Raw genomic sequence first — 23,706 nt, forward strand, 5'->3', positions numbered from 1 at the left:
TCCTCTCACTGTCTATCTGAGTTTAGGGGAGAAAAGATCGCCCACACTCCACTGCCCTAAATGAAGATAGGGAGATATATTTCTATCATCTTGATGTGGAATTCTGATTGCATTATCCTCTGGAAACAACTTGAAGGTGATGGTAAGGTCTTATAGTATTATTTTTTGCAGAGTATTAAACTTTGGGTTCATTATAATTCTTATGGACTGGCCTGGGAATCTGACCATCACTTGTAACATGGTTTCATACAAAATGCTTTCAGAGTTTCAATCCTCCTGTTTACAAATGAATTTTTGGAATGTAACCCAGTCTTAAGTGAGAACTTCCTATACATTGAGGAAGAATTTGGATCAGGAAATAGCTTGCAGGGAGGAGATTATAATACCTCTGTTAATCAGATCTTTCATAGATTTAAACTTTACATATTTGCTTTGGGTAATGTTAGCAAAGAGGGTGCAATATATCTGATTAAGTCCAGTGTTTTTATAGATTCCATTTTGTTGAATTAAGATGTCGTATCCTATAGTTCTATCACTAATTCTTAATCTTAATTCCATTGTCTGCCATCTTTAGGTGCTTAGAAGCCAGAATAGAGATGCAGTTTTACCTTGCAACTCAGTACCTTTTTAATTTCTTTTTTTTAAATTCCCAATTACACATAGAAATAATTTTTAATATTTATTTTCTGACATTATGCAATCCAATCTCTCCTGATCTCTTCCATCCCTTCCCCCTCCTCGGGATAGCAAAAGATCTAAATTTGGTTATACCTGTGCTATTATGCAATTTACCTTTCCTCAATAATTTTTCATCATATTTTCAGTTTCATTAGATATTGAAGAATTTGGGCTTGTGGCCTCCCTTTGTTACTAACGGTTGCCATTGGTCAGCTGAAGAGTAAAACAAGAAAAGAGTTCATAGTTTCTCTCATTAGACATAAAAGATTAGACTTAAATTCATGAAGAAAAAAACCTTAACTGAATTTTATTTCAGAAGCAGAATTTTTAGATATAGACAATAGAGATTGTAGCTTAAGACCTTTATTTTTCTTACAAATGAGAAAACAGATTCAAAAATATTGAGAGATGTTTCCAAGGCTACATGGGTAATTGAGTCTAGAATTCAGGTCTCCTGACTCTGAGGGCAATATTCTTTTTAATATGCCATGTTGTCCTTATTAAGAAAAAAATTCTTTAAAATTTTCAGGTAACTCATATGTAAGTATGAATGCATAACAAATAGGCACAGAATGATGTTTGGATTGGAGTTATCTAAACACAACTGTGATTTGGGTATACTTTCTTGTCTGAATTTGGAGCAATGTATGATTCCTGTCTGCTTTGTTGGGGTTGAAATGGGCCTAAGAAGTGATAAGTTTGTAATATCTGAATGGAGGATACCCCAGTTCACTTTGGCACTAGTGAGTTTTCTTTTTTAATTGTAATGGCATAAGAAGTTTGGGGGGCATTGAAGACCTGAAGAGGACCTTTTAAATCTGCTTTTTTCTTTAGACCAAGGGTTCCCCCTCACCTGGTGGACCATGGTCAACTGGTCAGTTGTGAGCCAGTAGTCACTGCCATGCCCCCCTCCCTATGGCTTGCTGGCATTCAAAGTGGTGAGCCATAGCGGGGTGGCATAGTGGTGATGGCTTCCTGCTCACCGTCCTCTCTTCACCCTTCCCCTGCCAGACTGTCAGCATCAGTATGAGGCATCAGGTGAGCAGCTGGAAAAAAAAAAGTTGTCCCTGCTCTAGACACTTGCCAATTCAGCGGGGAACTAAACCCCAAAGGAGGCTACTGGAATCTGTCATCACCAGGACGATTGCTACTAATATAGCAGTTTGTTCTTCCGGGCTTCCAGGGACTGAAAACTGTGCACACAAACAAAATAAATTTACGTGGGAATTATTTATATTGAGAAATATATTGATTAAACTATATATTATGCAGTTATCTTTCTATTAACCAACTCCTTGAGGACCATGTTTTTTTTTAAATTAAACAGAAACAAAAATATGAATAAATCATGCAAATGCAGAGGTGTCTATTTGCCTGCCGCATGCTCCAAATTTACCGTGCACACTTTGTCTCTGCCCAACCAAAGGCAAACAGGACACCCCCTGGAGTGAGATGTTTGTCTTCTGTGTCCTCAGACCTTGGGTCCTGCTTAGCCTCTCCTCTGTACTCTTTTGTAAGCCTATACCCACGTATAGGCTGGGAGAAGATGAAGCTTGAAAGTATCTTTTAACCTGGGTTAGGGTAAAGCTTGCCAGTTATAGCAAGGGGTTCAACAAACTAAAACAATATATTACAATAAAAGAACATATCATCACAAAATAGTAATAATAAATTCACGTTTGTTTCATGGCTTAAAATTCTACACCTCATACCAACACTGTGTGGTAGGCAGTGTAATGATCATCATTAATTATTATATTATTACCTATTATAATTATTCATTATTATCTCCCTTTTACAGATAAGAAAACAGGTTCAGAGAGGTTAAGTGATGTTCCCTTGGTGACACAGTTATCAGAGCTGAGATTTGAACTCAGATATTCTGAGTTCAATTCTAACTCTTTCCATTGTATTATGCTGTGCCTGAGATTAAAGTAACTGTGTGTAATCCTATGTATATGTTGGGAGGGGAGGGGTTATATTCACGTGAAACCATCAGACTTTTATTTCATGTTCCCCTATTTTTGGAATGGCCTCCCTCCTAAACTCTCCCTCATGGAATCTTGGCTTAATAATTAGCTCAATTCCAACTTCCTATGGGAGGCTTTCCCCAACCTCTAGCTAATATTGTCCCCCCAAGTAGGACCTTCCATCGATTATATATATATACATATACATATGTATATATTATATACCAATTTATGTATGTGTTATCTCCCTCATTAGAATGTAAGCTCCTTGAGGGCAGTTACTGTTTTTTCTTCCCAGTGATTATTTTAGCACAGTGCCAGGCAGGCACATAGTAAGTGCTTAATAAAGGCTATTGATTAATTGATAAATTGATGATTTTAAGCACCTTTTATTTGCTAAGTACTGTGCTAGGACCCTGGGGATAACTCTTCTTGCTCTCAAAGAACTTACATTCTCCTAGGGAGATACAACCTGTGCACTGAGAAATAAATACAAAATATACATAAAAATGCAAAATAATTTCAAGAAGGAAAGAACAGAATTAACACAAGTTAACAGAGGAATGGGGCAAAGCTTTATATAGGAGACTGTATATTATCTGAAGTAGGTCAAGTCCAAATTCTAATGAAGTAAGTTGTGCTTCCTACAGCAGAAGAATATAGACACCCTCTCCCCTATCCCTGAATCCCATACCTGCAGAACCTTTACCCAAAGGACAGAGGAAGAACAGTCAAACAACCAATGGAGGGAGGCAATAGCATGTATTGCCCTCAGCTCCAGAACAGATGATTTTTTTTCTGGGAAAGAGTATGCTGCCCTGTATGCTGAGGGTATGGATACTAGTGGGTAAATTCTCAACATTAGTAATATCTTATATTTAAAAGCTATTTACATGCTTAGGTTTCTAATGGAACAGTAAAATCTGGCCTAAAAGTTTTCTCTGTACCCTTTTTGACTTCTTGATTTTCAAGTATTTTCCAGGAGAAACAAACTGCATATTGATTTACGGGCAATAAAAGAAGTTTTAGCTAATTTTAGACATGCATATGATAGTCATTGACAATGATGCCCATAATTTTGTATAGGTCAGGTTGAAATTGAATCACATACTGAGATAAAAGATTTTGAAGGCCTATCCTTTGAGCATAATAATTATTAAGTGCTCTCATTTCTTTAGAACTTTAAAGTTTATAAAAAGGTTTTGCTATTACTACCACCTTGTCATAGGGAGTTACAAATATGAATATGATGCCCATTTTATCTACAAAGGCACTAAAATCAGGAAAATTTATCCTTAGCATACGGTAGCCCTGAGATCCTTTGACTCCTAAATCCAATTTTTTTCTTTCCTTAATCCCACTATTATACTTTATATAATATATATTATTCTATATAACATATATTAAATAGGATTCATGATAATTACCTCATATTTTAATATGGTTTATTCTTTCCATTCTTCATAACATGCCTGTGAGATCAATAGTGCAATCTCAACACAATTGGCCTCAATAAATAATTCTTGATTGATTGATTTTTATAGAGGAAAATAATACCCAAGTAATTTGCCCAGAGTCAAAAAATTTGGTTAATATTTGTAATGTGGTATTGACAAGTAAGATGGAGGGTAAAAATTTACAATCATCACTAATTAATATTTGTAAAGAAAAGTTAACATAAAATAATTACTCTAAACCATGTAGATGTCCCCAAATAAAGTTATTCTCAAGAAGTCTACAAAACTATAGAATCCGTATTTTTAAAATATAATATGCCATTCCATATTTTTACTGATTATATGTTCATTTCTTGGAAACAAAAAATTTTTTAACAAAGCACTATTTTAGAAGATTGATATTTTCCTCTGCGTGGTTTCCCTCCACTGATATACAGTGTAAACCCCCTGTACTTTTTTGAATTTTCTTGGCTCCAAATACTCATGACCTGATGGCAAACCTTCTCACCACAAACCTTTCTGAACTCACTCAGGCTGGTCCCCAGTCTTCTTGAATCCTTCCCTATTTTATAGACCTTGCCAGGTCCGAGAATCGAGGGTTACCTCCATGTCATGATGAAACAATATGAGAGGTCTTTTGTTGAGGCTGAAAAAATAGACCATCTATCATAGCTGGATTGTATGCAAGGAATAACTTTATCTCTATCCTTAATTCTCTTTTTCAGCCATGCTACCCTTCTCCCAACTTCCTAATTGCTCATAATCAACATTTTGGATGATAATATGCCACACTGAATATGTTTTGCCATTTTGAAAGTCTAAAGCTATGAATGTCCAAAGCAACCAAATGGAAAAAGCATGTGTGGAAAGACTGCAATGACAGTGAATCATAATCTCTCTTGATCTCATAGAGATTTAGTGCTTAGGGAGTAAAAATAATATTCTCAAAATATATCCCTACCTGTCACAGAACATATTCTTAAATAGATGTGATTTTTGTTTTGCAAATAAATATCCTAAAAAATTACCTTTAGGTAATTCATTAACTCAAAAGATTAGTTCTCCTATGATGCCTATTTTCTGAAGACATTCTGTTAAATCAAGTATTCTGGGATTAGAAGGCAATTTAATTAAACTGCCTGTGTGGAAAAAAGAAAATCCCATAGATAAGTAGATAACCATGATTTCCTTGTATTTAGGAAACTCAATAAGTTAGTTGAATTTTTGTTTTCTGTTGATAATTATTTATTTACCTATAATGTATATTGCCGCATAGCCACATGTTTGTGTCTGCCTTGTATCCCCAGTGTCTAGCACGGTGCTTTGTTCTTGATGGGTGTTTAGTAAATGATTGGTTGGATTGAAAATGTAGTGTTCATAGTTTCTTTCATATGAATTTGGCAATATTTTTTATTCGTGTTTCTGAAATAAAGTACTGAAGGTATGCTTAAATTTACCTTATATGAATTACCAGCTCACACTCATGTATTATATCTAATAACACACTAAATATAAAAGATGTAGAGTGCTTGACTTTTCTGCAGCATATTTCTCTATTGTAAAAAGAAAGAATTGTTAAGCTTTTTGCATGCAAATGTACTGTTTTAAACATGTTAAATGTAACATTTCTCTTTATTTAAAGAACAATGGAATTGTTAGTATGTCAATTAATTTACAGTATGGACTATCTCCCTCTTCCCCTTAGGTACTGTCTAGTTTTGTGCATTTTTCATACATTTTGAAAAAAATGACTATATTTTTTCACTGATGAGGGAACTAATTTAGACAAGATATTTAATGGTACCTTGAACACTGAGATATGAAAAAGCATTTTCCTTTGGAGAGCAAAAACAATATTCCTTTGTGATCTCCTATATGCTTAGGCAATGACTAATAGAAAAGTCAAATAATGCTGTCAGTTTTTGGGTGCAGTGAATCTGCTACATTTTTGTGGAAGCTTAAAACGGGTGTCTGCATCCTCACACATCTGAAAACCATTATTTATTGACACATCTTACATGCCTTGACAGCTACATTGCTTTGCTGGTAATTTCAGTCCTGACAAAGAGGACTCGCTTGATTTGGGAGAGCTTTAGGGGAAAAGAAAGGGAAATGGAAAGAATAAAAAGGAAAAGAAATATGGATGCTTTTTTTATGAGGAGACCCATTTGGGCCCAAAATATACCCTCATACCTAGTCCTATGACCTGTTTGACTTAGAATGACTTTTACAAGTTATTGGCACCAAAAAGAAATACAGTATTATCTCAAAAGTGAGGGGAAAGAGTTCCAACTGAGAAGTCTTTGAAGCAAGGGACTTTTCCTTGAACTTAGTTTTGAACTGAAAGTATTGAAAAGATCTGTTTCCTTTATTGTGTTTCCTATTCTCTGGGACTTTGAGAGCGTTGAAATTCCTTCATCCCAGGGAAAAGAGAATTTATTGTTGTTCATAAGAATGCTATTTGCACTGCTTCCTAATAATCCCCTGTTCTCAAGGTCTAGGACTATGGGTCATATAATCTTGTATCAAGTAGACATTTAACACATGTTTATTTTATGATTTACTGAATTATTGCAGTTTAGTGACATGAGGAATTCAGTGGACTTTTGTGATCTGACCTGGAAATCTCACCATCATTTGTACCACTATGCCGATGGGAAAATGTGTTGTGGGTTCTTAATATACAGCTTAACAAAAATCATTGGAATTCAACCCATTTGTAAATTTGCAACTTGGGGATTTCCTATGCTCAACAAAGTCATAAAATCTGTCAAGTTATGCCTTTTATGTCTTTAGTTAAGGCATTTTTATTGTGAGATTTTATGGCGGTGAAGAGGAGATAGGGTCTTGCCCAGGCTAGAAGTGCAATGTCTTCTTGTGTACCTAATCCCAGTACTGATTGAAACAGATGTTTTAACCTATTGCATTTTTTCCAAAGTAGACCATTCCCCCTCCTCTTTAGGCAGATAGGGGCACATCATATTGGCACCAGATGTAGTGTGGATACTTGATAAGTTTTTAGCCCCAGTACAGCTTAGAATTCTCAAGCCCAAGCAATCTACCTTTCTAGCTTCAGAAATTGCATTTGTGTTCCTCCATGCTTCACTTTTTACTATTGACTTGGAGAAGGCTTTTCAGAGATGCAAAATATCTAAAATAAAACATAATGTTTAACCTTTTTGATTATATAATCAGGCTCTTAACTGACTCGGACATTCAGCTCAATCAAATAAAACAAAATTCAACAAGGAGGAAAGTAAATAAAGTCTTAAATGTGTGTACAAAAAGTCAACTTAATAAGCCCAAGATGGGATACTAGCCTTTCATATGAAAAAAATTTGGGACTTTTAAAGGACTACAAGGATCATATAGATTAACAGCGTGACATGGTAGTGGAAAAAAAAGCTCGTTTAATCTTGGGTTCCATAAAAGATATGTTGTGTCCAGGCTAAGTTCCTGCCGTAGTTTGTCGCAGTGAGAATGTAGTTGGAATATTGTGTTTAATCTTATATTCCATGCTTTAGAAAGGATATTGATCATTTTAAGAATTTCCAGAAGGCTAAAATGATGGTGATAGGTCATTATAATAAGAGTAATAGATGATGATGATAGCTAATATTTTTAGAATACTTCAAGGTTTCCAAAACACTTTATTTTGGATTTGATCATTCCTATGATCCTATGAGGCAGGTGCTATTATTATCCTCACGTTACAAATGAGGAAACTGAGGCAGGGTAAGTGATTTACCCAGAGTTACAAAGCTAGTAAATATCTGAGGTAAGATATTCCAGTTTCCAAATCCAATTTTCTACTCATTACACCACTTAACTAATTTAAGATTCTGTCCTATAAAGAATAAGGGATAGAGAGCATGAAAAAGGAAGAACTCATGGATGAGTAGGAGAGCTGATATAATATATATATATATATATATATATATATATGTGTGTGTGTATGTATATATCTCATATATTATGTTACACAAATCAGCTTTCAGTTTGGATCTGGAAAAACTTCCTGATAATTCAAGTGATCCAGTAGTGAAATGGACTGTTTCAGGGAATAATGTGTTGCCTCACTCTAGGGATCTTCAAGCAAAGGCTGGATGGCTATTTGTCTAGTGATGCTATAGAGAGGATTCTTTTTCAAATATGGATTGGACAGGATAGGCTCTGAGATGTCTTCTAACCCTAAGCTGGTGATTCTAAAGTGACATAACCAACAAGAAATCAGTAAGTCAAGGTAACATGAAGTTGTTTTTTTAATGAATCTAAATAAATTTTATCCACGAATGTAGCCCCTGTTGTGAAAGTAATTTTACCAACCATTATATTTTGCTTTCTGTGATCTAGTCAAAATTGATATACCTAGAACAGGTTCCCTTGATTTATTTTAGCATAAAACCATATAAGCCAAAACTTATGTGGACCATTTGAGGGTTGGAATATTATTGTCTGGATGGAGCCAGCCTCCTAGGAATATAGTTTTGTACTGCTGCTTCCTTTGCTTGGGCAGACAAACACAATGAAGGAGATGAGTACCAACTCTTGTACCTCTCTTGGTTGATGAATATACTTACATGGTTTGTATATTTTTCAGGAAACCCAGTAATTAGAGAAAATTGAGAGGGGAGTTTATTTTTTCTCTGATTCTTGAAGCCCTAAACTTTGTAGTAGTAGATAATAAATGCTTGTTGAATTTTTCTGGCTATTTCATGCCAGAAAAACTTTTCATGGTATTTTCTAAATAAATCATTTTTCTAATGCCCAGATGGGTTCCTGACCTCTTGGTGTTAGTACTTCCTCTATCAGAAGAGCTATCATGGCCCAGATCCCTTATGTCTTCCCTTTTCTAATGCAACCTCCGACTATGCCAGTTAGATGGCTCTGTGGAGATAATGCTGCACCTGTAGCCAGGAAGGCCTGAACTCAAATATAGACTCAGACATTCACTAGATATAGCACCCTGGACAAACTTTTTAACCTCTGTTTGCCTCAGTTTCCTCAAATATAAAATGGAGATGATAATAACACCTACATCTCAGGGGTGTTGAGAGAATTAAATGAGATATTTGCAAAATATTTAGCACAATGCCTGGAAAACAGCAGGTGCTATTTAAAAGCTAGGTATTATTGTTGTTATTCATTAACAATAATAATTTATGCCTTCTAATGTTGTTCATATCCCCCTGAAAAAACTCCATAAAGAATCTAGTCAAGATGTTTCTTTCTCAAGGGTACCAATTGAATCCTCAGTCTATCCATATGTTTGCTTCTCATTCACATTATAGGACCACAAATTTTCTTTTAGTGTGTGGAAATCCTTATGGATAACATGCTACAATCTTTTTTCCCCTCCCAATTATGTGTAGAAACAAATTTTGACAATTGTTTTCAGATATTCTACAATTTAGATTCTCTCCTTCTCTACCCTTCTCCCAAGCCAGAAAATAGTCTGTTACAGGCTATACAAGTGCTTTTATGAAATACATATTTCCATATTGTTCATGACAGAAGACACATATTGAACATACAATTAAAAATTCATGCAGAAGATCAAGTGGAAGATTTCATGATTTGATCTGCAATCAGATTCCAATAGTTCCTTCTTTGGCTATGGATAGCATTTTTCATCATGAGTCCCTTGTGGCTATCTTGGAAACTTACTTTGCTATTAGCAATTTAGTTCTTCATAGTTCATCATCAGAAGATATTTTTGTTACCGTATTACAATCTTTTTATATCTATCACGTTCACCTTTCCATTGCCCACTGGGTCACCAATAATTGCCCTTTCTAAATCACAGCATTACACAATTTCCAGTCATATAGAATAACTAAGAAAATGCATGAATATATGAAGGTTCTATGATGACAGCTATACAGTGAATTCCTAGCATGGGCATTCTTTCCATCAATGCAGAGTACAACCTCTCTCTCTCAGCCTTAGGTGATAAATCTTAGAGAATTGCCTAAGGTATGTAGGACTGAAATAACTTCCCTGGGGTCACACCCCCAATAAGTTTCAAAAGCAGGATTTCTCTTACAATCTTCCTGGCTGCAAGAGAATATTCAGTGTTTAAAAAGATGTGCTTTTAATTTTCTAATAAGCGCACTAGCTCTTTGTATATCTAGCAGCCTATTGGGGGATGGGATAGGAGATATTTTGGCAGTAATAGTGACATTTACAGCCGCTTTTCCAGAGGTGAAAGTAATGGAATCATAGGGCTGCCTTAGAGGAAACATCGGGGAAAGGTACATAGAGATCATTGTAAATGACAATTCCTTCCAGGGAGGCATCTGGAAAGTCATTCATTTGGCAATATCAAAGGAAAGCAGAAAATGAGTCTAGACTGTGTGCAGGCTGGGAGCTTGTCTCTTCTCCGCCTTCCCCACATGGCATTTCCAGATCTCTTTTGTGAATCAATAAAAAAGGGGACCCGAAGCATTGGATGACAGAGAAAATTAGGCAAGCTAGGGAGTCAAGGAAACCAAGACTTATTGTAGCTGGTAATTTATAACATGCCATGAGAAACATTTTTTAACATCCACTATTTGGGCTGCTTTAATACTCAGAAATACAGAGAAATGCCCTCTATCCCTGAAGGCAGAAGGGCTACTGAGATTAATGAGAAACTTTATGGTGGAACTTTCTGGCAACTGCCACTGGTATAGTTCCATTTTGGAGGCCTAAGCATGCCTTCATTCATTCATATTCTCTTCCATTCCTGTCAGCTCCCCTTGTAGATACATCAAGGATCCCTCTGGCTTTCCTTTTCTACCTTGGTGAGGACAACCAAGCCTTACTCCCCTGCCTTCCTAAATAAAACATAACTTCTACAGGCAGAGAAAGGCTTTTAAGATCAAGTTCCTTACCTTGGTCAATTAAATTACTGCCAAAAGAACCCATGTTTAGTGAACTCCCAGAGTATGATTCCTTCATTTGAGAGTACTGGTCTTTGATGGAAAAGGGATCAAATTCAAAATCCATGGCATGATTAGAGTCACTTTGAATACATATTGTATGATAATGTTTAATTTCAGGCCACCTTCAAGGTAGTTTCCTAATCCTGATTTTAGTGGTAGACATTTGTTTCTATTTCATTTTCCCTTTTCAGACACTCATTCCCAGATGCATATACATAGCCAGGAAACAGAGAAGAAGAATCATAGCTCACCCAGAATTTTAGTAGACAATAGGTTAGATAATGTATTTCTGGGAACTTTTCAGAGAAAGCCAGGATCCATTGTAGTAATGTGGGACTTCCATGTTTTTGTTTCACTTTCTCAGAAATATTTTATTGTAATTGGTTTGGTCTTGGCCAGGAAGAATACAGTTCCCTGTTTGTGGTCAGGGTATGGATATGTCTTCCACACCTGTAGACAATTAAAAGCAATAATAGATAAAGTATATTGTAGATGTATCCAGGAAAGGCCAATAGAGTCTCTACATCCACTAAATTCTTCTTTTTAGCAAGACTATGAAGAACAATGCCAATTATTGCCTTTTATTGAACAGTTTATTCAATAGTATTTCCACTTATTGAATAATTAAATTTCTAAGCTACTAGTCAAATACATTAGTGGTATTCATACTGGAAGATCCTTAGTCAAATCTGAGACTTGTACAATCAGAGGTTGGAAGGGAATTTAGTGGGTTATTATATTAGCCAAAGTACCAGTCCTTTTTTCTTCTCTTATAAATAAAAAAGGTAGGGCAAATCAAGATTCAGATAAAAGAAACAACAGCAAAATTAAAGCAAGCTAATTTTTCATTCATATGCTGTCGTATAATTACATCAATATTCTTTTGTATTATTCAGAAATCTGAAGACCTGTTTATTAAAAGGTTCTTGCTAATTGATAAATACACATGAAAATTTTATTTAGCTTTCAGACCTTTCTTACAAAAATTAATGAATTCATTTGGGTCAAAGTTTTTGAATTTTTTACATATAACATTTTGACTATACTCAAAAGTATCAGTATTAAAATTTTGAAGCCAAGTGTGTTCCTAATTTGAATGAGAAGGAGATATTGCAGGTTGAGTGCATTAGATTTGAATCAAAAGTTAATATAATCAGTAACTTGATTTGGTTGAAAAAATGTAAATGTTTCTTTGAAATCTCACTTGATATTTGCAAGGGAAAAAAGTACTTACAGATAAATCTGCATTGACTTATCACATTCTACTTGCAAAGTAGAAGTCAAAGTTATTGGCATGAGCAGATCTCAAGTCAACTGTGAAATTCATAATCTTTTGTCCATGAAATACTTTCTCCAAAAAAATATTTTAAAACTTTGTCAGCTCACAACAAAGACAAAAGACTTGGAGCATGCACCTAGATACTAGGAAAAATCTTAAAGGGATGCTTATTTTGTTAGCATCACAAGTACTTTAACTCTGAATTGTTAAACAAAAACCAAAAAATAAGAAATGCCTCTGTAATTAAGATTAAAATGAACATTTAATTTTTAGACATTGTCAATTCACTTTAACAGACATTTACTGAGTGTTCATGGAAGATGGAGCATTATAGGATGAGTTTAATACAGACATACACTTAAGAAACTCCATAGCCTTAAGAAAGAAGATCAGGGCAGGGACACATTTATACAAGTAACTAAAATGCAAGAGAGATTGTAATAAGTATATTAAAAGGCACAAAGTTCTTTAAGAATTTTAGGCTGATCACAGACTCAATTTTTTAAAAATTTAAGAAAGTCAAAAATGTTTGCTTTGGTCTGAATTCAGATTCTAACAGTTCTTTTTGTCCATTGGGATTGTTTTGGATCATTGTATTGCTGAGAATAGCTAAGTTATTCACAGTTGTTCATTATACAATATTCCTGTTAGTGTCCAGTGCTTTCTTGGTTATTCTTGTTTCACTCTGCTTCTGTTCATTTACATCTTTCCTGGTTTTTCCAAGTTTTTCTGAGGTCCTCCTGATTGTCATTTCTTACAGCAAAATAGTATTCCATTGCATTCATATACAATAGCTTACTCCTATATTCTCAAATTTTTGAGTATCCCCTCTCACTCCAATTCTTTTCCCCAACAAAAGAGCTACTTTAAATATTTTTGTGTACGTATATATGTCATTCCCCTTTTTGTTTTTATCTCTTTGGGAAATAAGGCTAGTAATAGTATTATTAGGTTCAAATATATGTGTATATATATATATATATATATATACATATATATATATATATATATATATATAGTATAGCCCTTTGGACAGAGATCTAAATTATTTTCTAGAATGATCAAATCAGTTTGCTTCTCCCCCAATAGTGCATTCGTGTCTCAATTTTCCCATTTCCCTCCAAGTTTTGTCATTTTCCTTTTCTGTCATAATAGGCATGGGGTTGTACCTTAGAGTTGTTTTAATTTATTGATTTAGAGTATTTTTTTCACAACTAAAGAGAGCTTTAATTGCTTTGTTTGAGAACTGCCTGTTCATATCCTTTGACCATTTATCAATTATGGAATAATTTTATTCTTATATATTCAGTTCATTTCTCTATGTATGTGAGAGATGAGGCCTTTATTAGAGAGACTTGTAAAAAATTGCATCTTATGATTATTGTATATTACTTTCCATTCTATTTCCCCCTGTTCAGTTTCTGATCATCTCCTCAGCCAATTGTTCCTCTTTTCCATCAGCCCCATTCCCCTTCTCTTAGCCCTTCTCCTCTTACTTTCCTGAAGGGAAAGATGGATTTCTATAGCCTATTGGTTACATATATTCTTCCCTTATTGCACCAATTCCAATGAGAATAAGATTCATGTGTCTCCTCCCCACTTCCTCCAACTTCTCTTTCACTGTAAAAGTTCTTTTTTACTTCTTTTATGTGGAATAATTTATCCCCTTCTATTTTTCCTTTCTCCCTCCTCCCAATGCATTCTTCTTTCTCATTACTTAATTTAGTTTTATTTTTATATCATCCCATCATATCCATATCAAAAGATTGCCTTTTATGTATACTTCTAACTGCCTTAGTAATAATAAAGTTCTTTGGAGTTATAAAAATCACCTCCCCATGTAGGAATGAACACAGTTTAACATTGAATGTCTTTTGACTTATCTTCCCAGTTTGCTTTTTTATGCTTCTCTTGAGTCTTGTATTTGAGAGCAAAATTTTTCATTCAGCTCTGATCTTTTCATTAGGAAGTTTGGAAGTCCTCTATTTCATTGTATACCCATTTCCCCCTGAAAGATTATGCTCAGTTTTGCTGGATGGGAGGAGGTGGGGGTGGTAAATGATTCTTGGTTGAAGTCCTAGCCCCTTTGCCCTCTGGAATATCAGATGCAAAGCCCTCTAATCCTTTAAGGTAGGAGCTGCTAAATCTTTTGTTATCATGACTGTGACTCCATGATATTTGAATTGTTTCATTTTGACTGCTTGTAATATTTCTTCCTTCACCTTGAAGTTCTGGAATTTGTCTATTATATTCCTGGGAGTTCTGGAATTTTGCTATAATATTCCAGGGAGTTTTCCTTTTGTCTTTTCTTTTGGAAGGTGATCAGTTGATTCTTTCAATTTCCATTTTGCCTTCTGGTTCTAGAATGTTAGGGCAGTTTTCCTTGATGATTTCGTGAAAGATGATGTCTAAGCTCTTTTTCTGATCATGACTTTCAGGGAGTATGATAATTCTTAGATTCTCTCTCCTGGATTTATTATAGTCAATTTCCCCCCATGAGATATTTCACATTTTCTTCGATTTTTTTTTCATTTTTTGACTTTGTTTCCTGATGTCTAATGGAGTTACTAGTGTCTACTTGCCCAATTCTATTTTTTAAGGAAGGATTTTCTTAAGTGAACTTTTGGACCTCCTTTTTCTATTTGGCCAGTTCTACTTTGTAAAGAGTTCTTTTCCCTTAGTGAATGTAACTCTTTTTCCATTTTTCTAATTCTTCTTCTTTTTTTTTTTTTTTTTTTTTTTAAATATATTTTATTTGATCATTTCCAAGCATTATTCGTTAAAGACATAGATCATTTTCTTTTCCTCCCCCCCACCCCCCATAGCCGACGCGTAAGTCCACTGGGCATTAGATGTTTTCTTGATTTGAACCCATTGCTTTGTTGATAGTATTTGCATTAGAGTGTTCATTTAAAGTCTATCCTCTGTCATGTCCCCTCAACCTCTGTATTCAGGCAGTTGCTTTTTCTCGGTGTTTCCACTCCCATAGTTTATCCTTTGCTTATGAATGGTGTTTTTTTTTCTCCTGGATCCCTGAAAGTTGTTCAGGGACATTACACCGCCCCTAATGGAGAAGTCCATTACGTTCGATTATACCACAGTGTATTAGTCTCTGTGTACAATGTTCTCCTGGTTCTGCTCCTCTCGCTCTGCATCACTTCCTGGAGGTTGTTCCAGTCTCCATGGAACTTCTCCACTTTATTATTCCTTTGAGCACAATAGTATTCCATCACCAACATATACCACAGTTTGTTCAGCCATTCCCCAATTGATGGGCATCCCCTCGTTTTCCAGTTTTGGGCCACCACAAAGAGCGCAGCTATGAATATTTTTGTACAAGTCTTTGTGTCCATTATCTCTTTGGGGTACAGACCCAGCAGTGCTATGGCTGGGTCAAAGGGTAGATATTCTTTTGTCGCCCTTTGGGCATAGTTCCAAATTGCCCTCCAAAATGGTTGGATCAGTTCACAACTCCACCAGCAATGAATTAATGTCCCTACTTTGCCACATCCCCTCCAGCATTCATTACTTTCCTTTGCTGTTATGTTAGCCAATCTGCTAGGTGTGAGGTGATACCTCAGAGTTGTTTTGATTTGCATCTCTCTGATTATAAGAGATGTAGAACACTTCTTCATGTGCTTGTTAATAGTTTTGATTTCTTTATCTGAGAACTGCCTATCCATTTCCCTTGCCCATTTATCAATTGGAGAATGGCTTGATTTTTTGTACAATTGATTTAGCTCATTATAAATATGAGTAATTAAACCTTTGTCAGAGGTTTCTATGAAGATTTTTTCCCAATTTGTTGTTTCCCTTCTGATTTTAGTTATATTGGTTTTATTTGTACAAAAGCTTTTTAGTTTGATGTAGTCAAAATTATTTATTTTACATTTTGTGATTCTTTCTATATCTTGCTTGGTTTTAAAGCCTTTCCCCTCCCAAAGGTCTGACATGTATACTATTCTGTGTTTACCCAATTTACTTATGGTTTCCTTCTTTATGTTTAAGTCACTCACCCATTTTGAATTTATCTTGGTGTAGGGTGTGAGGTGTTGATCTATTCCTAGTCTCTCCCACACTGTCTTCCAATTTTCCCAGCAGTTTTTATCGAATAGTGGATTTTTGTCCCAAAAGCTGGGATCTTTGGGTTTATCGTATACTGTCTTGCTGAGGTCGTTTTCCCCCAGTCTATTCCACTGATCTTCCTTTCTGTTTCTTAGCCAGTACCAAATTGTTTTGATGACTGCTGCTTTGTAATATAGTTTTAGGTCAGGGACTGCAAGGCCCCCATCATATGTGTTTTTTTTCATTAATTCCCTGGATATCCTTGATCTTTTGTTCTTCCAAATGAACTTTGTTATGGTTTTTTCTAAATCAGTGAAGAAGTATTTTGGTAGTTCAATGGGTATGGCACTAAATAGATAAATAAGTTTGGGTAGGATGGTCATTTTTATTATATTGGCTCGTCCTATCCATGAGCAGTTAATGTTTTTCCAATTGTTCAAGTCTAGTTTTAGTTGTGTGGCGAGTGTTTTGTAGTTGTGTTCATATAGTTCCTGTGTTTGTCTTGGGAGATAGATTCCTAGGTATTTTATTTTGTCTAAGGTGATTTTGAATGGGATTTCTCTTTCTAGTTCTTGCTGCTGAGCTGTGTTGGAGATATATAGAAAAGCTGATGATTTATGTGGGTTTATTTTGTATCCTGCAACTTTGCTAAAGTTGTTGATTATTTCAATTAGCTTTTTGGTTGAATCTCTAGGATTCTTTAAGTAGACCATCATGTCATCCGCAAAGAGTGATAACTTGGTCTCCTCCTTGCCTATTCTGATACCTTCAATTTCTTTATCTTCTCTAATTGCTACTGCTAGTGTTTCTAGTACAATGTCAAATAGTAGAGGTGATAATGGGCATCCTTGTTTCACTCCTGATCTTATTGGGAATGCATCTAGTTTATCCCCATTGCAGATGATATTAGCTGTTGGTTTTAGATATATACTGTTTATTATTTTTAGGAATGACCCTTCTATTCCTATGCTTTCTAGTGTTTTTAATAGGAATGGGTGTTGTATTTTATCAAAGGCTTTTTCTGCATCTATTGAGATAATCATGTGGTTCTTGCTAGTTTGCTTGTTGATGTGGTCAATTATGTGGATGGTTTTCCTAATGTTGAACCAGCCCTGCATCCCTGGTATGAATCCTACTTGATCATGGTGAATGATCCTTCTGATCACTTGCTGGAGTCTTTTTGCTAGTATCCTATTTAAAATTTTTGCATCTATATTCATTAGGGAGATTGGTCTATAGTTTTCTTTCTCTGTTTTTGACCTGCCTGGTTTTGGAATCAGTACCATGTTTGTGTCGTAAAAGGAGTTTGGTAGAACTCCCTCTTTGCTTATTATGTCAAATAGTTTGTATAGTATTGGGGTCAACTGTTCTCTGAATGTTTGATAGAATTCACAGGTGAATCCATCAGGCCCTGGGGATTTTTTCTTAGGAAGTTCTTTGATGGCTTGATGGATTTCAATTTCTGATATGGGATTATTTAAGAATTCTATTTCCTCTTCTGTTAGTCTAGGCAGTTTGTATTTTTGTATATATTCATCCATTTCTCCTAAATTGGTGTATTTATTGCCATATAATTGGGCAAAGTAATTTCTAATGATTGCCTTAATTTCCTCCTCATTGGAGGTGCTGTCCCCCTTTTCATCTTTAATGCTGTGAATTTGCTTTTCTTCCTTCCTTTTTTTAATTAGATTGACCAGTACTTTGTCTATTTTGTTTGTTTTTTCAAAGTACCAGCTTCTTGTCTTATTTATTAAATCAATAGTTCTATCACTTTCGATTTTATTAATTTCTCCCTTAATTTTTAGGATTTCTAATTTGGTTTTCTGCTGGGGGTTTTTAATTTGATCGCTTTCGAGTTTTTTCAATTGCATTTCCAATTGATTGATCTCTGCTCTCCCTTGTTTGTTAATATGAGCTTTCAGGGATATGAATTTGCCTCTGATTACCGCTTTGGCTGCATCCCAAAAGGTTTGAAAGGATGTTTCGCCATTGTCATTTTCCTTGATGAAATTATTAATTGTTTCTATGATTTCTTCTTTAGCTAAACGGTTTTGGAGTATCATATTGTTTAATTTCCAATTGGTTTTAGATTTGGTTTTCCATGTACCATTACTAATCATTATTTTTATTGCCTTGTGATCTGAGAAGGCTGCATTCATTATTTCTGCTTTTTTGCATTTGTGTGCTATGTTTCTGTGACCTAATGTATGGTCAATTTTTGTGAATGTGCCATGTGGTGCTGAGAAGAAGGTGTATTCCTTTTTATCCCTATTTATTTTTCTCCATATGTCTATTAATTCTAATTTTTCTAAGATTTCATTCACTTCTTTTACCTCTTTCTTATTTATTTTTTGATTTGATTTATCTAAATTTGATAATGGTTGGTTTAAGTCTCCCACTAGTATGGTTTTATTGTCTATTTCTTCCTTCAATTCTCCTAGTTTCTCCATTAGAAATTTGGGTGCTATATTATTTGGTGCATACATGTTGATTAATGATATTTCCTCATTGTCTAGAGTCCCTTTTAACAAAATATAATTACCTTCCCTATCCCTTTTGATCAGGTCTATTTTTGCATTGGCTTTATCAGATATCATGGTTACCACTCCTGCCTTCTTTCTATCAGTTGAGGCCCAGAAGGTCTTACTCCATCCTTTAATTCTGACCTTGTGGGTGTCAACCCGCCTCATGTGTGTTTCTTGAAGACAACATATGGTAGGGTTTTGGATTCTAATCCATTCTGCTATTCGTCTACGTTTTATGGGTGAGTTCATCCCATTCACGTTCAAAGTTATGATTGTCATTTGTGGACTCCCTGGCATTTTGATTGCCTTCCCTAATTCTAACCTTTTCTTCTTCGGCTCTACCTTTTAGTCCAGTGATTTACTTTGAATCAGTCCCCCTTGTCCCCTCCCTTGATGTTTCCCTTTTTAGTCCCTCCCTTTTTGTTCCCTCCCCCTCCCCCCTCTCTTTCCCTCCCTTTTTGTTCTCCCTCTCCCCCTCCCCCCCTTGGTTTTCCCTTCTCCTTACCCTTGTTGGGTAAGATAGAATTCAAGATCCCAATGGATCTGGATGTTTTTCCCTCTCAGAGTTGATTTCCCTGAGATTGAGGTTTAAGTAAACCCCCCCCCCCCCTCTCTTCCTCTCCTTCTTATAGGAGTTTTCTTCCCCTCCCCTTCCCCTGTGAATCTTTGTGTGAGAACCATTATTCTATTTGGTCTTTCTTTACCCCCTATTTATACATTACATTTTCCCCACATATTAGTATACATAGGTTGATATAAATGTAGTCCTTATAGAAGAGAATTTGAGTAAAAGAAGATAACATTTTTCCCCTTTCCTTAATATTTACCTTTTCAGGTATTCCTTGCTCTTTGATTTTCGGTATCAAACTTTCCACAGAGCTCTGGTCTTTTCTTTGCAAAAAGTTGGAAGTCTTCTATTTTGTTGAATGCCCATACTTTCCCTTGGAAGTATATAGTCAATTTTGCTGGGTAGCTGATTCTTGGTTGGAGACCCAGCTCTCTTGCCTTTCTGAAGATCATGTTCCATGCCTTACGATCATTCAGAGTAGAACTTGCAAGGTCTTGGGTGACCCTGATTGGCATTCCTTTATATCTAAATTGTCTTTTTCTGGCTTCCTGTAGGATTTTTTCTTTTGTTTGATAGCTTTGGAATTTGGCAATTACATTCCTGGGAGTTGTCTTTTGGGGGTTTAGTGTAGAAGGTGTTCTGTGAGCTCTGTCAGTGGATGTATTGCCCCCTTGTTCTAGAATCTCTGGGCAATTTTCTTTGATTATATCTTGTATCACCATGTCCAGTTTGGTGTTTATTTCTGGCTTATCTGGGAGTCCAATTATTCTTAAATTATCCCTTCTCCCCCTGTTTTCCAGATCTATCACCTTGTCGGTGAGATATTTTATGTTCTCTTCTAATTTCTTGGTATTTTGGCTTTGCTTTATTGATTCTTGCTCTTTTACACGATCATTGTCTTCCAGCTGCCTGATTCTGGCCTTTAAAGCCTGGTTTTCTTTTACAGTTTGGTCAAACTGGTTTTGTAGATGCGTGAATTTCTTTTGCATTATTTCCAACTTTTCCTCCCAGAAGGCTTCCATCTTTTTGGTCATTTCTGATTCAAATTCTTCATAGGTTTGTGGAGAGTTTCCATTTCCTTTGGAAGGTTTTGGAGCATTTTCTTTTATATTATCTTCTGTCTGCTCTGTATTTTGTATTTTGGCTCCATAAAATGTGTCCAAAGTCGCCCCTTTCTTCTTATTTTTCTTGGTATTTTGGGGCTTCTGTGGTTCTGTGGAGTTTGCCATTTCTGAATGTGGAGGATTAGTTTTTCTTGTCTCTGTCTGGTGTTCAGAGGCAGTCCTGGGCAGATAGTTCTATGAGCTTTCCCTGGGTTAAACTGAATATGCCTCACTGGAACTGGAATGGAAGGGTCGGACCACGAGGCCACACTCTCCCCCCGGCTCGATTTCCAGAAGTTGCCTTCAGAATCGCTGGCCGTGAGGCTGTTTCGTCGGCCTGCGGGGGGATGGGCTGCCGCTTCCCCAAGCTCCGAGAGCACAGACTTTCACTGAGACTTGGATAGCAGGATCCAGCCCGTGAGGCTGTCTTGCCCGCCCTGAGGGTTGCTGTTGTTTTGGTCAGCTCTCTGCAGCGGAGGCCCCAGGCAGTAACTTTCACCCGGACCAACGGGCTCTCTGCAGCGGAAGCCCCAGGCAGTAACTTTCACCCGGACTGGGACTTGGGTAGAAGACCCTGAGGGTTGTTGTTCCTCAGACCCTGCTCTCTGAGCCCGGCGCGGCTGCCGCTTCCGGGAGCCTTGGACTCTGCGCTCCTACCCCTGAGGTCCGAGGGATCTCGGGTTCTGGCTTTTAAGGGGAGCCGTACCTTTTGAACCGGGTCCAGGTCCAGGAGGAGGGTTCCCAGGGTCTGTGCTGTTGATCGTTTTGAATTTCGGCGCCTTAGGAGCTTCTAGTTTGAGATCGGTCGGGAAGGGTTTTCCGGAGATCTGAACTTCAGCTTTCTCTAAGCCGCCATCTTAACCGGAAGTCTCTCTAATTCTTCTTCTTAAGGAGTTCTTCTCATCATTGGATTTTTGTGCCTTATTTTTAACCAATTGTACTATTCTGCTTTTTAAGGTATTTAAAGTATTATCTTCAGTATTTATTGTATGTCCTTTACCAAGTTGTTGATCCTTTTTTCATGATTTTCCTGTGTCACTCTCAATTCTTTTCCCAGTTTTTCTTCTACCTCTCCTATTTTAAGATCCTTTTTGACCTCCTACATTAATTATTTTTGGCCTTGAGAGCAATTCATATTTTTTCTTGGATGTTTCAGATGAAGCAGTATTGGCTCTGCTGTCTCCTTCCAGTTTGTAGTTTAGACTTCCCTTTTACCAAAATAATTTTCTCTGTTAAGTTTCTTTTTTTTTGTTGGGTGCTTATTTTGTAGACTTTTCCTTTCTTTTTAATTAAAAAAAGAAAACCTGTTAAAGTTGAGCGCTATAACTGTGGTGAAGGGAATACTGTTCTAAGCTTCAAGTTCTCTTTGCAGCTGCCTTCAGAACTGGCTCTGGGAATCTATCTCTTCCATTTCTTCCAAAGTGGTAGTATGTAATGAGAGGCATTTTTAAAACTCCTGGGCTGTGCTCTGGTCTGTGAATAAGCATAAGCACTCTTTTACCCCTTGGAATTTTGACTAGGGTCCTCTGTTCCCCTGTGGCTACAAGTGCTGGTAAGTGTTAGTGCTCCTCCTCATTCTGAACCTTTGCCCTAGGACTACTACCTGGATCTGCATAAGTATTATGCAACAAGAGTCTTGCACCCAGAGCCACCCTAAAGGACCCCTCCAATCTCCTTCTGAACACTTGTGCATCCCTCATACTATCTGAGGCTGAGACCTTCAGAAACTTTTCCTGATGCCTCAGTTGCACACAAGGCTTCTTGTGGTAGTGCCTGTCCTAGCAGGCTGCTTTGCACTCCATCTCTACCCTTCTGATCTAGTGATCTCTCATACTGGCTTTCTAAATTGTATTGGACTGAAGAATTACTTCACCCCATCTTCTTTGTGGATTATGCTGCTCAAGAATTCATTTTGAAACATTATATCAGTTTTTTGGAGGATAATTTCAAAACTTGATAAATCTTTAGGGAATGGTAAATAATTGAGTTTACTGGGGTATATACAATTTGTGAATAGTAGAAGTGTGAAATAAGCTAATTAGACCTCTACTGTGATAGGTCTTGAATGCTAGGCTAAAGAGACTATAACATTATAGATTTGGAGTTGTAAAGGACTTTAGAGTAATTGAGTTCAATCTCTCCATTTTATAAGGGAACATTTAGGAAAGTTTCCCTATAATTAGATACTAGTCTTCATCACAAAAGTACTTGCTTTTTTATTTAAAAATGGAAAATCTGCCTCTTTCCTAAAAACAAAAACCACTTTTATCAGAAATTTTTCAAATCTTTATAACAATGTGCTTTTTTGTAGTGTTTTGAGTAATTTTTACCTAAAGCAATGAGAGCATTAAATCTGCCAAATAAAGTTAAGGTAGGAGTCAGTCTTACTGAATTTCCCATCAACATATTCCTATACAGGAGAGGAGAAAATAAGGAATTAGTTCATCCCTTTTCTCTATAATCCCTAAGGGACAAACACAAAGGATATTTGTCCTAAAACATCCCTCACATATACCATGCTTCAGGCAAATGAAAATCAGAAGAACCTGTGGTTTGACTAATATATTGAAGAAGCCAAAGTCCTACTTTAGCATAACTATTTGATGAACTACTCAGTCTAAACTCTAATAAGCTTTTAACGTCACCAAAATGAAGGATGTGTTCATGGAAGTATTTCCCGAAAATTATAAGCCTATATGTCCTTAAAATAAATGCTCTGCCTTACCTACCAAATTATCACTTGGCATGGACTAATCCAAGATGATGTTTGTTAGATGGAGAAATAGCCATTGCTGATCATTTGAACTTGAATGCTGGAGTTCAGATTAGAATCATGATTCAAACTGTTATTATCAGTGTCAAAAATTCTCATAGCGGGGGCAGCTGGGTTGCTCAGTGTATTGAGAACCAGGTCTAGAGACAGGAGGTCCTAGGTTCAAATCTGGCCCCAGACACTTCCCAGCTGTGTGACCCTGGGCAAGTCACTTAACCCCCATTGTCTAGCCCTTACCACTCTTCTGCCTTGCAACCAATACACAGTATTGGCTCCAAGATAGAAGGTAAGGGTTAGTAAAAAAAAAATTCTCATAGCTGAGAGAGACCTCAGAGACAGTCTAGTGCAATTTGTATTTTTCC

At 36.3% G+C, this 23,706-nt stretch overlaps 1 protein-coding gene and 1 non-coding gene across 49 annotated transcripts in view; both read left to right on the top strand.

Moving 5' to 3' along the window:
* NRXN1 (neurexin 1) overlaps positions 1–23,706 on the top strand; it is a 1,454,617-nt gene that overhangs the window by 922,817 nt on the left and 508,094 nt on the right. The gene's annotated exons all lie outside the window — the stretch shown is intronic.
* On the top strand, positions 1,579–1,641 carry MIR7283 (microRNA mir-7283). Its single transcript, NR_127478.1, has one exon. It is a non-coding gene; the product is annotated as a microRNA mir-7283 (primary transcript).

The sequence above is a fragment of the Monodelphis domestica genome, chromosome 1 (assembly GCF_027887165.1).
Source record: "Monodelphis domestica isolate mMonDom1 chromosome 1, mMonDom1.pri, whole genome shotgun sequence".
In the NCBI taxonomy this organism is placed as follows: domain Eukaryota; kingdom Metazoa; phylum Chordata; class Mammalia; order Didelphimorphia; family Didelphidae; genus Monodelphis; species Monodelphis domestica.